Source organism: Onychostruthus taczanowskii, unplaced genomic scaffold (assembly GCF_017590055.1).
Source record: "Onychostruthus taczanowskii isolate IOZ18803 unplaced genomic scaffold, ASM1759005v1 scaffold7, whole genome shotgun sequence".
Taxonomy (NCBI): domain Eukaryota; kingdom Metazoa; phylum Chordata; class Aves; order Passeriformes; family Passeridae; genus Onychostruthus; species Onychostruthus taczanowskii.
Window position 1 is genome coordinate 2,082,990 of NW_024504786.1, and position 14,729 is coordinate 2,097,718.

General features: G+C 42.1%; 1 pseudogene; it reads left to right on the forward strand.

Moving 5' to 3' along the window:
• Nucleotides 1–1,282: 1,282 nt before the first annotated feature.
• Nucleotides 1,283–13,678, forward strand: LOC121345106 (annotated as a pseudogene).
• The last annotated feature ends 1,051 nt before the right edge of the window (nucleotides 13,679–14,729 follow it).

Genomic DNA, 14,729 nt, shown 5'->3' on the forward strand with positions numbered 1-14,729 from the left:
CTTCTTGGAAGTCATTCAACTATGAGAACATTTGCTTTAAATAAAAGAGTGTTTAAACCAGTGGGATTCCTGAAATTCCTGAGCCATTTATGCTCTTCTTTACACTTTTCTTAGCACATCTTAACTCAGTGAACGTTTCCTTATCCCCACAGATTTAATGCTGCTAAGAAACAGTCATCTCATTAAAACTCTCAAGGCTTGGGGTGGCATTTCTAGTCTTTTATAATTAATTTTGTTTTGACTGGAGTAATTTCTGGGCTTCTTGGTTGCAGACTCCCAGACAGAGTTATCTCAGCCCATGTGGTACAGTGTGTATATACAGAGTACAAATGCATGCACACCTTTCACACAGAACAATAATATTGTTTACTATAGGAGCTTCAGAAAAATAGAACAGCTGCTTTTCCAAATAATAGTTAAGGTTTATCATATGCCAGTGAGGAAGGTATTGATAAACTGAAACAGAAAATATGGAAATACAGCCACAGAACCAAAACCTGTGATAGCTCATTAAATTCTATTAAAAGCTATACTGGAGACAAAGCAGGTCTGAGGTAGAAAACTACCAACCTACCTTTATAAAAGAGATTGTGACCAGATCTTGTAATTACACCTTTAGGTATCACCCAGCAAGAGAGAAATGGTAACTTCCTTAAGGAATGATCTGCCTCAACTATTTCAGGGAAAAATCTCAGAATTGGCAACTTTTAAGAATGGTGACTTGAACAGAAGAAAATATTTACCCCTCTACAGCATCATTTCTGCTCAGCAAAACCCCAGTTTGGCACTGCACCCTTCCCTCCCCTGCTCTCACTGCATCAGTTGTTCCCCTAACGTTCGTTCATCTCCCATCTACTCTTTTTTATTTCTGCCTTTTCATTTACTTTCTCACTGATATCTGCACTTCTATTTTAGTACCCTTACCTTTTTTTAGTGAACGAGGTCACAAGTGAGAGTGGGCTTTGGCAATTCCAACATTATCCGGCTGACGTTAATTGACATCATGGAACTGTTGGCAGTGTGATGGCAGCAGCCCCTCTGCAAGTGCACATGTATTAAATGTCTCAGATACAATTTCAGTTTGTGCCCAGGACAAAAAACTCAGCACTGGGATATGAACTGTGGCAGAGATCTGCTGGTCATAAACACAGCGACCCTTTGAGATCCTGTTCCCACAGGTGTGCTGAAAAGGTGACTCCAAAGGCACCAGTTTGGCAGGTGGGTTTGTGTCCCAGTTTTGTGCCATACAGATTCTGATCCTGAAAGTATCCTCACACTTAATATGGTGCACCAAATACCTCCAGTACTCACCACAATCAGGGATAAATCCACAAGTAAGACCAGGAACGTGTTTTTTTCAAGATCAGGGAAATCACAAACTCAGTTTCCAAGAAGTAACCCCTTTGATTCTGTGCCAGGGTACTGGTATGTACTACTAGGGAAACGAATTCTGGTAATGTCTCTAATCTCTCTAAACAAAATAATTTTAAGAACTCTGTGGTCTCTTATACCAGTGATTGACCACAATCTTATTATTCAACATTATTACCAGCATAGAAGATTCACCAAATAAAATGTTAGTAACTTGATCATTATTTTTAAATGAAAAATTAACAGCTAAGTTATTAAAGAATATTCCTTTCTCAACATCTGAAAGTTAGTGTGAAAAGCACTAAAAGGCATGTTTCTAAATGGAGTATTGAAAAAGTATTCTTTAGTGGAAGAAGAGTCTGTGTTCAAAAACAGAAACACTGGGTGAAAATGCCACAGCCACCACTTGCTGTTGAATAACACAACAGTGTCTCAAACCCACCCACAGGTGACAGAGTAGGAGAGGTACAGGTGTGTGAAGTGTGAGCTGTCCTGGTACCGCAACATTTATATATTAAATACAGAAGTTATTGTGTACCTGCCTGTCAAAACCGAGTTCAGATTTCCCATCATTTCTATATCAATGTCATTTTTCTTGTTTTATTTGAAAATAGACTGCAATTTGCCTCAGAATTTTGAACACATTCTCTTTCATGTTTGAAGGTTCTCCTGCTATGGCATATTCCAGAGAGGGAAAGCCAACTCCCACAGCAGGGGTCAAGCCTCTCTTGGACAGACTGCCAGTGAGATTGCAATTATATTTTTGGTTACTGCATTTTGCACTTGGGTAATTTTTTAAGATAAAGGCTAATCTTGTCTTTCCCTTCTGTTTGCATTTAGAGATTTCTCCCTTGCTGTCGTGCTGCTCTCCAACAGCTGCTCTATTTTGCTCAGGCACAGGAACCAGGGGCACAGTAGTTCTCAGCTGAGCTCTGTGAAGCCTCCTACATATCCAGCAACCCCCACTCTCACATTCCAGGATGGAATTCAGTCACAGATGGGACTCACTGGGGGTGTGTCATGCATAAGCCCATCTCAGTCAAAACCCCCTCAGTTTGTGTCAAAGGCCATCATGCAGGCCCTGCTCCAGAACAGTGCCAGAAGGGTTTCACACACCTTCACACCTCTCAGCCCCGTCTTTGTACCTCACAGGCTCTGGTTTGGTTAGGTAGGCTTTTGTAGAGTTCATCAAGAGACTGGATGAGTAAAATTGGGAATTAATAATGCAGCAATGCCAGTGGTTGGCATGTCCAGACCTGTTGGCTTTGATGGGACTATTCAACTGTGCAAACTAAAATAGGCACGGCAGTGTTTGCCAGCTCAAACTCCAGAGCCAAAACAAGGAGCTCATTAAGAGCAAACACTGGTCCTGGCACTGCAGTTGTGCTTTACAGACCCAACCAAAGATCAAGCACCAGAAAAGCCCAACCTACAATTTAGACAAAATTATCCAGGATTCCAACTTTCAGGCATGTACTGAGACCAAAATGTCAGAAGGCAACATTTGGTCACAGGAATGGCTGGCCTGGGGCAATCATGGATTGACTACTTTAATGTACAAAGTCACAGAAGTTTGCATTTTCCTGTGTTCATTATCTTCCTCAAAATATTCTGGAGCTATGTGAAAGGAACCTTGCTGTTATTTAACAGCCTTTCTCTGTCAAATTCAGTGAGTTAGGCCAAATAAAATCTCGGTTTCCCCATTGAAGCCTGTGTGCTGATGGAAGTGAGAGAAGATTCCCTGCTGTCCTGCATCCAGCTGTGCCTGGGGACAGGGGAAGTGCTTTCAAAGGCACAGCTGAGCCTAGGCTTAGAGTGACATAAAAAATGAACTCAAAATCCTGTTTCTTCAAGCAGTGCAGAATTAAGTCTGCAGATTCCAAGACAAGTGTGTCTGTGGTAAGGCCCGAGTGACTGCAGTAGAGCCACAGCACACAGTCCCTGGCAAGCAGAAGGAAATCTTCTGGGCTCTTTCTACCTTTACAAATAATATGTTTTGCTATTATTTATTTAGAAGGGGTTTCACCTCTGTTAGTACTAACTCAATGCTTGAGTGGCCTAGCTAAAACAGACTGACCTAATGTGTTCAAACCATTTTCCAGAGTATCAACAATGCTGTCTAAAAACCACAGGCCTGACATCTCTGCTAGCAGCCTTTATGAACTTAACACCTTGTGCAGAGAACCTGGGAAAAGGATGGAGAGAAAGAGCTGTGCTTGTAGATCTGGGGAGTCCATTGGGGTGAAGCACTGAACATCCTGGAGAGGATGTCACTGCCTATACCACGTTCTCTGGACAACCAAACTGCTCCAGCTTTTGCATCTGCCAGTCTGGCACCTTTAATAAGTAATTAAATCACACTGTGGATGTGAATACATTCTTGGATAAATTATAAATGACAGCTCTCACACTGGCACGCGAGCACACAGGCATACCCAGGGCAGGAAATCACACACAGCATTTCATTTGTTGCTAATTTATCTGTAACAAAGTGAGGAAGATGCCCTGGGGACTGGTGACTAACAAGGAGAATTGTTTATGCTACAAATCCCATCCGGTTATTAGGCTTTGAAAAATGCTTTGTTTAGCTTATCAGTGCTTCAGCAGGAATGCCAGGGGCAGTATTTCTGTTCTAAGTGTATTTTTATTCCAATATTACTGACACATAAGAGGTTATGTGTTACCTGAGGGCTGAATATTCGGCTTGTGCTTCAGTGCCTTGTTGAATCAGGATCAGGATGGTGAACACTGCACAAAACCAAGCCCTGAACATGTTTCCTTATCAATTTTACAGCATTAAACTGAAGAACACCTTTACATAAATCAAACCTTTCTCAAGGACCATAGAACAGGACAAAGAATAAATACCCTATGGCATGTAAATGCCCATCATTAAAAATTACCTCAACATGTTAGATCTTCTGCTTAAATTCTGCACTTCACTTAGGATGTGGACAAATTCGTATTACACAACCTAAGTCTGCAGTTACGCAATTCCAAAGTATCCCAAGTGTCTGGCAAGTTTTAGAGATGTTTCACAACAGCACTGATAAGCTGCTACTCTGTCAGGTGATCAAAATACTTACAGTGTGCCCTTCATTCAAGTTAATATTTAAAAATAGGAATGCAAGGTTTTTTTATTTGGCTCAAGTACCTTTTCAATGATGTTAAATGTCTTTTAGGGGAGAAGATTTAGAAAGGGAGGGCATTATTTTCAGATGGAAAAAAACTACATTTCATTTCATAATTTATAAAACCTGAGAGTCCCTTGCCAGCTAAATGAATAATCGGCAAATAAAGGCAACTAAATTGGGCAATTAAATTATTAACTGGCAAACAAGGCATAACTGGCCTTGCTGAATTATTCCACACCAGCAGTGTCACTGACTCAGCTCCTCTCAAACATTTTTGCAAAGAGGAATGGCAAACTCAGTCTCGTAAATCTCCTGGACCACTGTAAGAAGTGTTCATTAGATTGGTTAGGAATAAATAATTGAAGTATTTATTTAGATGTTTTATCATTAGATTACTTTTGGAAAATCCACATGAACCAATTCTTCCTTCTAAAATGTCCTGGTTTTAATTTGCTTATGATTAGTTTAGATCTGGATTGCCAAAGCATGAGCTGTCCAGTGTAGTCCCCCTTGTCATCTGAACTGGCCTTGTAACTGAGACTGGGAGCAGCTGTCACTCCTCCCTGACAACTTCAAACCTCAAAGCTGCTTTACTGAACAATGCCACGTGCTTGGAAAAACCAATAAATGTTTGTGAGCGCTCGACCTGCTGAGGGTTTTTAAACTTTAATACCTCTCCTCAAAGATGCTGATGAGAACGGACTCACCGCTGATGCTTTAGAGCTAAATTTCCTTGTGGTAAAACTGGAAGATGTTGTGAGCTGAGCTGTGTCACAGAGATAAAGGTTTATACCCAGGAGCTTCTGGCTTCATAGCCAACAAACAGATCAGTGCTTCATGCCTTCCTTTTGTGGGCAAGAATTAAAAATGTATCAAATCTGCTGGCTGAGGTTTAGCACAAAGGGCAGAGTTCTACTAGAATTATTTTCTGAAATGCACAGCTTTCATTTTTAGCCAAAAGATGTGTCCAGATCTGAAAAGATCCTTTTTCTCAAAAATCTGACTGTCACAGTTTCAAAGCCTGGCCCCTGGTGAGGTACCTACAGGAAGAATTCCTTTGCAAATCTGACCTGTGGAAATGTGACCTCAGTGAACACCTGTGCTGTGCGCCGAGAAAGGAATAGAAACATAAGGATCTGATTCCTGAAAAACTTTAAGGCTCTGTCTGGATCTTTGAATTCTAAATCTGTTTTTCAGAATAATTTGCTTCTGAATTTGGAGTTCAATTTTGGTTGGGCTTTTTTCCTTTCATTTCCTCAAAATGAATTAAACTGACTTCTACTGGACTAAATATTTTATCATTCAGTTCTGGCTGAGGATTCCCAACACCATATGGGTTAGAACCACCAATGGCACCCAGATCCAAATATAAGACTATGAAATAGTCCTTCCTAAGGGCACTTCCAAAGTTTCCAGCCTAAAATGTTAGGAGGAATGACAATTTTAATAGTGCTGCTTGAAATAACACACACAATTACTGCATGAGAGGAAGCTCCCTAAATATTTGTCATTTTAGGCAAAGTCACACTAAATATTTTATTTTGTTAGGACTGTTTAGTGCCATCAAAACCTCAAAGCCTCATGACACAAACACTGACTGCCATAATCAATCTCTAATTCAATCACAGTTCAAATGTTCAAAGGCCGGCTCAGGATTTTGGAAGGGGTAAATTAATTCTGGCAGCCTTACAGCAATCTCAGATATCATCTGTCTTCTCCTTCTATCAGATCCAGCTGGGCGGGCCCCTCAGAGCCACTGATGCTGGTTAGAGCCAACTCCAGCATCACTGGGAGTGCTTGGACCCAATAAATCAGAAATTTGATTATGTGCAGATAATCTATTACAAATAAATGACAGACCTGGCGTGGTTTTCCCAGCAGATCGACTCAGGACAAGACTAAACCACTGATGTCTTAGCTGAAGGTGACCCTGAGTCCCTTTTTCCTCCCAAATGTTCTGTTAATGCAATTGGAGGAAAGAATGTCATACCAGGTGAAACTGGGCCCACCTAACCTTGGGACCTGCTGGACTCAGGAATTCCTAGCATCCATAAGAATGTCCATGGCTTTACTGTGTATGTAAGAAACTGCCTGGTTTTGCTCCCTCTGGATCTGCCACCCCTGGGCATCCTGCAGGAGCTGATTGAGTTTCCTACCTTGCTTCACTCAATCAGTGAGAGATCACAAGGAAATTAAAAATGTGTCACAATCCTGGATTTGAATGATGATTGAATAATTTTTATTCTTCCTACACACACACGTACTGAATGATTTTTATTCTTCCTACACACACACGTATTGATCACACAAAGCAGGATCACTGCCTGGATCTGTGCTGTAATTCCTAGTCCTAATCAAATGCTCTGGGAGCAGAGCTTAAGCATTTGCAGGGCCTCAGCAGGCCCTTGCACTCAAGTGCCAAGGCACTTGACAAGTTTCCAGCCCCTCTACCTGGTGCCTGAGCTCAGTAGCCAGAACTGGTATCATCAGCAACACTAAATATTCAATTTTCCTGTTTTCTGAGCAGCACAAACTCTCTTTCTGCAGACTTGCTCATGAGTCATCTGGAAATAAACCATAATCACTTGTCCCCTAGGAGTCATATATAAGTTAATTACTGTACAAGACAAGCTAATACAAAATACACAAGAGATTCCAACTTGTTGAGGTTGCAAAGGGTGAGGGAGCCTTTCAGAATTTCCATTGGTTACAGTCTGGGAATGCTGGGCTTCCCTTGACTCCATATCTATCACATAACCAGAAACACATTTTGTTCTCTTTGTTGTAGGAGACAAAGCTAAAGAAATGTGGGTGTTATTCCTGTGTACAAGTAGAGTAGATACCTAACGGGCCTCTGTGTGTGCAGTGTTTGTAAACACAACTGCTCTGGGCTGCAGCTGACAGAAACCATCACTGCTTATCCAGCTGAAAGGATGTTCTAGATCTGCAAATGCCCCCCAGCCCTGAAGAGGAAGTCAGAAAGGAATCGGATGTGCCAGATGAATTTTAGGTGCCACTGTGTGAAATAAAATCTGTTTGCCTGGAGTTCAGTGTCCTGGACTTGGATCTGACCATTGCTGTGGTGTCTTATTCCTACCCAGCCATCCTTTGCTGGTGTATTGTGTAGTTGTTATCTCTGCAGGAGAGAATCTTATCAGTGCAGGGAAAGGAAAATCTGAAAATAATGAAAAGGCCTTTGGCATCTGACATTTTTCTGCTAAGGATGGAAACAAATAAATTTATAACTTCACAGTAAAGGAGCAAGATTTTTTCCAGTAGTTATAGAAACACTATTTTTAAGGCTGGAAAAGCCCTTGAAAATCATTGAATTGAAGTTATGGCACATCAGTTTAAAACCTCCAGTTGCTCTTATTTACAGATCCTCATTACAGGAGGAAAGAATGGTATGAATAGTGCTGATTTGAAATTACTCATTTGGTGAATTCATAGTTTTAGACCTGGCTCTGGCAAGAGACCTGGTTTCCTGAACACTCACCTGGATTCTTTTTCCATTCAGCTTATGGTACAGAGAGAATCCCATTCTGGCATCCCAGGAAGGCAGAGAACACGCCAGACTTTATTTCAGTACATTTAAGTGACTGACACAACTGCAGAGGAGGAGGGAAACAGTGACAATTAGTTTATGTGAGATAGCTACACTGAGTTGCTGTGACTCTCTACTAATCACAGTAAATTATTATTAATGAACTGAATATGTCAATCAAATTACTAATTTAGTGAAGACTCTGCACTACTTCTCTCCCAGGAACCACAGCAACTCCAGCTGCCTCACCTGCCTCCAGTGAGCCCCTCACCCAGCAGAAACCAGCTGTGGGCATTTATTCTGTGGGAAGTGTTCTGGACTGACAGTGCAGGCAGTGCTGACACAGGCTACTAAGCAAGGCATTCTTCTGGCAGCAGTCTCAAGGCCTGTGTAAGAACCAGGATCAAGCCCTTCTCCCTGGAATTAATGTAGGTTCCGTCACTAGAAGCAGGAGAAATCCCATTTTTATATTCCCTGAAAAATTAGTAACTGTATTTTTATTTGCTCATTGCTTTCACACCTACAAGGTGCCGCTTTTGAAATGCCCATGAAGTCTTAGGCTGCCAAAAAGTAATAGATGATCTCAGAGGATACTGTTAAATTACAATACAAACTTGTGGAATGGGTAAAATGCACTAGAAAATCATATTATTTGTATTCAACTATGAAAAAAACCCCCAACCTATTACAAAAATCAACAGTCCAATAATCACATTTGTAAGTGTGAAAGCTTGAGATGTAACAAACATGAAGTCTCATCTTCAAGCATGAACTCACTTCTGAGAAGACAGCTTGTCTTTTTAATCAGCAGCATAAAAATCCAGCTGTCCCATAAAATTAATTTCTATGGGTAAAAATCAGGAGTAAGACGCAGCAGGCTTAGGTCTGGTTCTGTCCCCCATTCCTGCTTCCCATGTGAAACATTTGCCTAAAATAAAACAGTGATCTAGGCATAATTACATTGGTTTGCAGTCCTGTAAAAGCTTTTTACACAAACAAAAGTAGTGGAAGTTCCATTTTAAACAATTCAGTGAGTTGGTTTCCAGTCATGCATAAAGGTTTTTTAAATCTGTTTACTGTTTTTAAGTAAATCTGTGTGGTCTTGCAGAGGAAAATTGTTCAAAGACATCTCATCCCAACGTAAGCTCCCTGTTTATTCCAGCCCAGGATCTGTTTAACAGGAAAGGGACAGAACAGATTCAGAGGGTCCTTCTGTTGAGGCAGCCCCTGCTGTGGGCTCCTGTCCTCCCCCAGAGGAGGTATCCCATCTCCACTCACTGGATAATCTGTGTAAAACCCTAATTCTCCAGACAAACGTGTCTGCTAAATGCCTTCTTTGAGGCTCTGGGCCATATGGTTGGGATTACAGCATTTAAATAGTTTTTCCAAGTGAATACAAGGATGAAGCACAGAATAGTGCAGGGAAGTATGTCCAGAATTGCATTTTTAAAGGGATTTCAGGATTTTTAAGGCCCATGTTCTGCACCACTGGAGCCAGTGTGAGCTTGGCACCTTGAAGCAAGTGCAAGTTATATTTACAAGCCATTCACACTTTTTTCACCACGCTATAAAAAGATCTAAGTACAAAGGAGAACAAGGGGCCGTGTTGTTAATGCTGGTGCAATAAAAGCACATTTCTATCTTTAGGATGAAGATAACAGAGCACAGCCCCATGTCACCACTGCTGCTATGCCCATCCTCTGGGAGCACATCAAATCAATGGATCCCCAACAGCCAGGGACACCTCTGGGAGACACCGTGTAATACTTCCGGTTGTTTCATGTTTTTCTAACACTGTTTTATAACATACAGGAAAAGGAGGCTTTGAACAGAACCCATCCAGGACAAACAGCAACCACATGGCCTCAAAACCTGTTTCAAATAATGCCTCAGTAGTTATAGTTTCAAGAACAAAGATAGACATAACAACAAAGAGCATCAACTTCCCTCTTTCCCGGGTCTGGTTAATTTTCCCTTTTCCATCTGTGAGTATGACCTAATGATACAGACTTTATTTGTATTTAATTCTGAGATCTGTAGAGGAGAAGTACCATGTACAAGCTGGCTCTATGTTGTTTTTCTTAGCTGTACATACTTGGCCAGGCTTTCCTTCCCTCCACACCATTATTTACACTCCGGAGCACTGACTCCAGTGCGATGCATTATCCATGTTATGGCTGTTTATAGAGTAGAAGTGGTCTCTGTAACATGTCTGTTTTTCATGTCTTAAACCAATAAAACTTTTACATTTGGCTTATCAAAACCATTCTGTGTAGATCTAAGACTGTTGTGACTGAAATCAGTAATAAAACTTCTCTTGATGCCCCATGGAACAGAGCTAAGGCAACACTGAGCTCTCTTAATAAATTCCGCTCCGGTAAAAGTTTTATTTAAAAAATGTGGTTAACCCAAAGCTTTTAAAGAAGATTAATGTGGACTTATAAAAAATGTCTGATTTTATTATTAGTAGTAATTCATACAGTTTGTCCTGAAGTTTTCCTTTTCAGCTTCAGTTTGAACCATATGTTCAGGAAGTTCAACTGAAAAGCGATCCTTCAGCAATATTATTTTTTTCTAATTAACAATAACCACAGAGGTATTTTAGAGAAACCTACAGAGTCCCTCAGAAGGTTGTAGAGTGGGATAGATTAAAACAGGATTTTGTCAATTTTATGAAAAATTCACTGAAGCACAAATGGGTCAACTTCAGAGGAGTCCTTCCTTTCCTGTTCTACCAAACAAAGGATTCTGAGTGCAGCAAATCTTAGTTTCCACGGGATTCTTTTGTGAAAGGCCTTGAAGGACTCTGGGATCCATCAGTGCCCTGTTGGTCTCGCTGGGACTGAGCACAGGCACAGCAGTGCAGCCGTGGGGATCCCCAGACTCTGATCCACCAGCCCAGTGGGTCAACCCCAGTCAGAGGTGATGGGTGTCAAGCACAAAGCTCAAGGAGAAGCTGGAAGCTGGGTGCCAGACTGGGTTCATACAGACTGGATGGGGATTTAGGAATAAACACAGCTGTGGGCTCAGCCAAAAGCTGTGTGTGCAAACACAACACAAGAGACACAAAGATAAACCCTGCACTCAAATGAAAATGAGTAAAAAGCACAAGTCAGAGCGAGGTTCATAAAAATACCTTTGGGCCAAATTTCACATTCCTAGTCCTTGTACACATGATGTAACTGATGGCATCAGGAACATTTTTTTTTCTGGATTTCAAACATGGTTTCTCTTAAATTCCCTTTCTCAGCGACAGCAGATGAGGTGATGCTGGGTGCAGAACCCCTGCACTGAGGGCTCCTGGAGATTTCTCATTACAGCACAGCTCACACAAACTGTTTTTGCTGGCTGTTTTTAAGAACAAAGATCATTGTTCAGCTCAACAGAACAATCCCATCAAAATGGCAGCACAATGTTGTGCTGCTGTTATCACTGGGGTCCCTGTCAAGTTGCATCAGTTGAAATGCTGAGAAGTTTTATCTCCCTGACCTGTCACACTGCTCACTGTGCCCCAGAGCTGCCAGTCAAGCTGTGCTGCTTCTGCTGAGATGTTGTTTGTGCTTTGCTGGGTTTGTTGGTGGTGCCAGCCCTGACATTCAATTTTCCTGTTTTCTGACCAGCACAAACTCACTGCTGTCACTGCATGTGCAGCTGTCCTCACACTCTGCCCTCTTTTGCTCCTGAGACCTCTCTATGTCGTACTTGGAAATCAGGAGCAGTCTGGCTAAAAAAGGATGTGGCAATTGGCTTTTCCAGAGGTACAAGCTGCTCCTTGGTTGTGCCTGCTGGTTTATGTGAGATAACTGGCCCTAGAAGTCACTCAGGACTACTCCACCTTGATGCAGCTGCAATGCTTCTGTCCATGGGCACCCATATTCCTGAGGGCTTCAACCATGACCCAGGGAGCTTCCAGAGTAAGATCCACAGGAAAGAAGCTGTAGAAAGGAAACCTTACCCTAGCTGATCTGTGAACTGCTGCACATACCAGTACAGAAGAGCAAAGGCTCCATTTTTGCACAGTCACTTTGCAGAGGAAAACCATGTATTAAAAATAAAGAATCACCTTCATTTTCATAGTCCATTGTTGAAAGAGGGTTTATTAATCCTGATAACTTCCCTGTAAACATTAAATAACCTCCAATATGTTTAGCATATCTTCGTTTTTTAATTTGGTATGTTGCTGCCTGACCCCCTACTGGAGGCACAGTCCCTGGTTAGCAGCACTAACCTGCCCTCCCTGCAGACAAAGGTAATATTTACCTCTGTCTGCATTTTGACACATGCCAAACAACAAGCTTGAGCTCTTGGGATCAGATTTATTTATCCTCTAATTTTCCCACAGCATTTCAAAACCCACTTGGGCTTGAATGATGCTGCAGCCATTTGCATTTATCATTTGACACATGTCAGATCAAACAACTCTGAAATATCAAACAGGCCTCTAGCATTTTTGCTTTCTGTAGTTTATTGAATCTCTGGGATAACATTCCACAAAAAGCAGCATGGAAGTTCCTAATCTCACCAGGCCCCAGTCAGAGGTTGCTTGTTGTACTGGGAGGCTGGATACAGGGGAAAAAAGGAAAATGTTCTTTATTGTGGAACCGTGTTGCTTTTCACACCTCTTGTGAGAAGCAACGCAATAAGCAAGGAAACAACCTCTACCCCTAAGTGTTTATAAATCAGCATTTACTGAGTGAGCAGCACATAACAAATGGATTGAAAGAGACCCAGCAAGGAAAACCAGTCTGTACCACTGTGTGATTACCTTCTGATACAGGTACTGGCAATACTGTGGTGGAAGTCTTACCATCCTGCTGCATCCAGAACCTTCTAGTGTAGGTGCTTCTGGAATTCTTACCTGGAGAAGTCCTGCAGTTGCCCTGGCAGAGAGGAGAACACAGTGTGCCATGAAAAGCCTGGTTAATTAAAAAGCAGACCTAGGAAGGTCAAGCTGGACCTTTCAAATATCACTCAGATTTGAACTGCAGGATTTTAACTTGCCTCTAAAATTTCCAGTTTCCAGTGTAGAAAGCAGCTGGATTTTCCCCCAGGTATTGTTAAATCCAAACAGTTCACACTGGCTCTGTCCTTTCTTAATGCTGGAATCCCACTTCCTAGAAGGATTCTGTGTCAAACTGAATACTTTCTTTTCCAAGAGGCAGCAGGGATCCCTTTTAGAAGGATTCCTCTGGCTACTGTACCATGACTGAACAGTGTAGGGGCATTTGGACAGCACAGAAAGGTTTTACATTCAAGAGATTTTAAAGGGCTTAAGAGACAAATGGAATTGAAATGCATCAGAATACAAAACAACCAATCTCGTGTGAACATTCAGTTTGCAGGTTACCTCTATGAAAGGCTGTCATTCCTGACTCTTGCCTTGTGAGGATTCTTCATCTAGGTGGGTCTCATGGAGTTTTTTCCTAAGAGTTGCTCTTTGCTTCTTTGGAAGCATCATATTCTTGTCTTCTCCATGTGAGTGAAGCCTGGACCTCTCTGCAGGACTCTTGGAGCAGCTGATGACACGGTGGTTGCTTCCCTTCTTTTAATTTGCATGATAAAAATCTGTCAGCAAATTGCACCTGAAGGGGTGAGGATGGCAGGGTCTGCAGCTCAGGGGCCGGGCTGACCCCAGCTGGGGCCCTTGGCCAAACTTCCTCAAGCCATGACTGGGGCTTCTCTTGGACTGGGGCAGTGGGATGGGTTTGTCACTGTGCTGCTACCACAGGCTGAAGGACTCAGCAGTGCTTGGCATGGCCAAGGCACTCCATGCGGAGCCCTCAGAGGGCAGTTTCACAAGAATGCCTCAAGCCACAATCAGAGTTTAACATTACAGTGCCCATCGACCTGCAGCTGAAGAGTGTTAGAACTCTTGAGCTTTAATATTTTACTTCTTGCCTCAATTTGAATTAAATTTTAATTTGAGAACTTGGCAAACGGAACAATTTGCTGAGCCTTGTATAACACAAGGATGGCCAGGCAGTCTCACTGCAAAGTCCTGCAGCAGTGTTTGTGTTATCACAGCTGATTTCTCAGCCACTGGGATACAGAGTTCTCACAGCTCTGGTTTTAAAATGGATCATATGAAACTGGTAGGCACGCTGGCCTGGAACAAAAGTGCAACTATAAAGTACAAGTATCACAAGGGGAGGAAGGCATTAAAGGCCATGCAGGAAATGTGAACAGATCTCTGTAACTGTGTCGTGCAAGCCCACACAAGGCACAGAGAGTCCTTGAACCCTGTGCATCTACATTTTACACCAAGGCAGTGTGATTGTTTGTTCCCTTTCCAGACTCCCTACACTCCTTGTGCTAAGTCTTGCTACCAGTTCAGCCAGAGAAATCGAGGCCAGTTTGAGGATAATGATATAAATAGCAGGAAGTTTATGGAAACTTTGCTGAAGTTGTTTGTGTTGAGCTGCAAAGAGGTAAAAGTGCTGGTGCAGTGCCAGCCAACCCTGCACATCTGTCCCTGTGTGACCTGTACCTTTGCTATCCATTTGGAGTCTGTGGACTTCATTTTTACACACTAATTGCATATTAAAATAGAGATATTAAGATTTATGAATACTTACTGGTTACAACGCCCTGGTCTCCAATTGCTTTTTCCCACTCTTGTCTTTTCAGCTGACAGATTTTATCATGCCCCTGAGTTGGGAGCTCTGACACCCCACTATGTC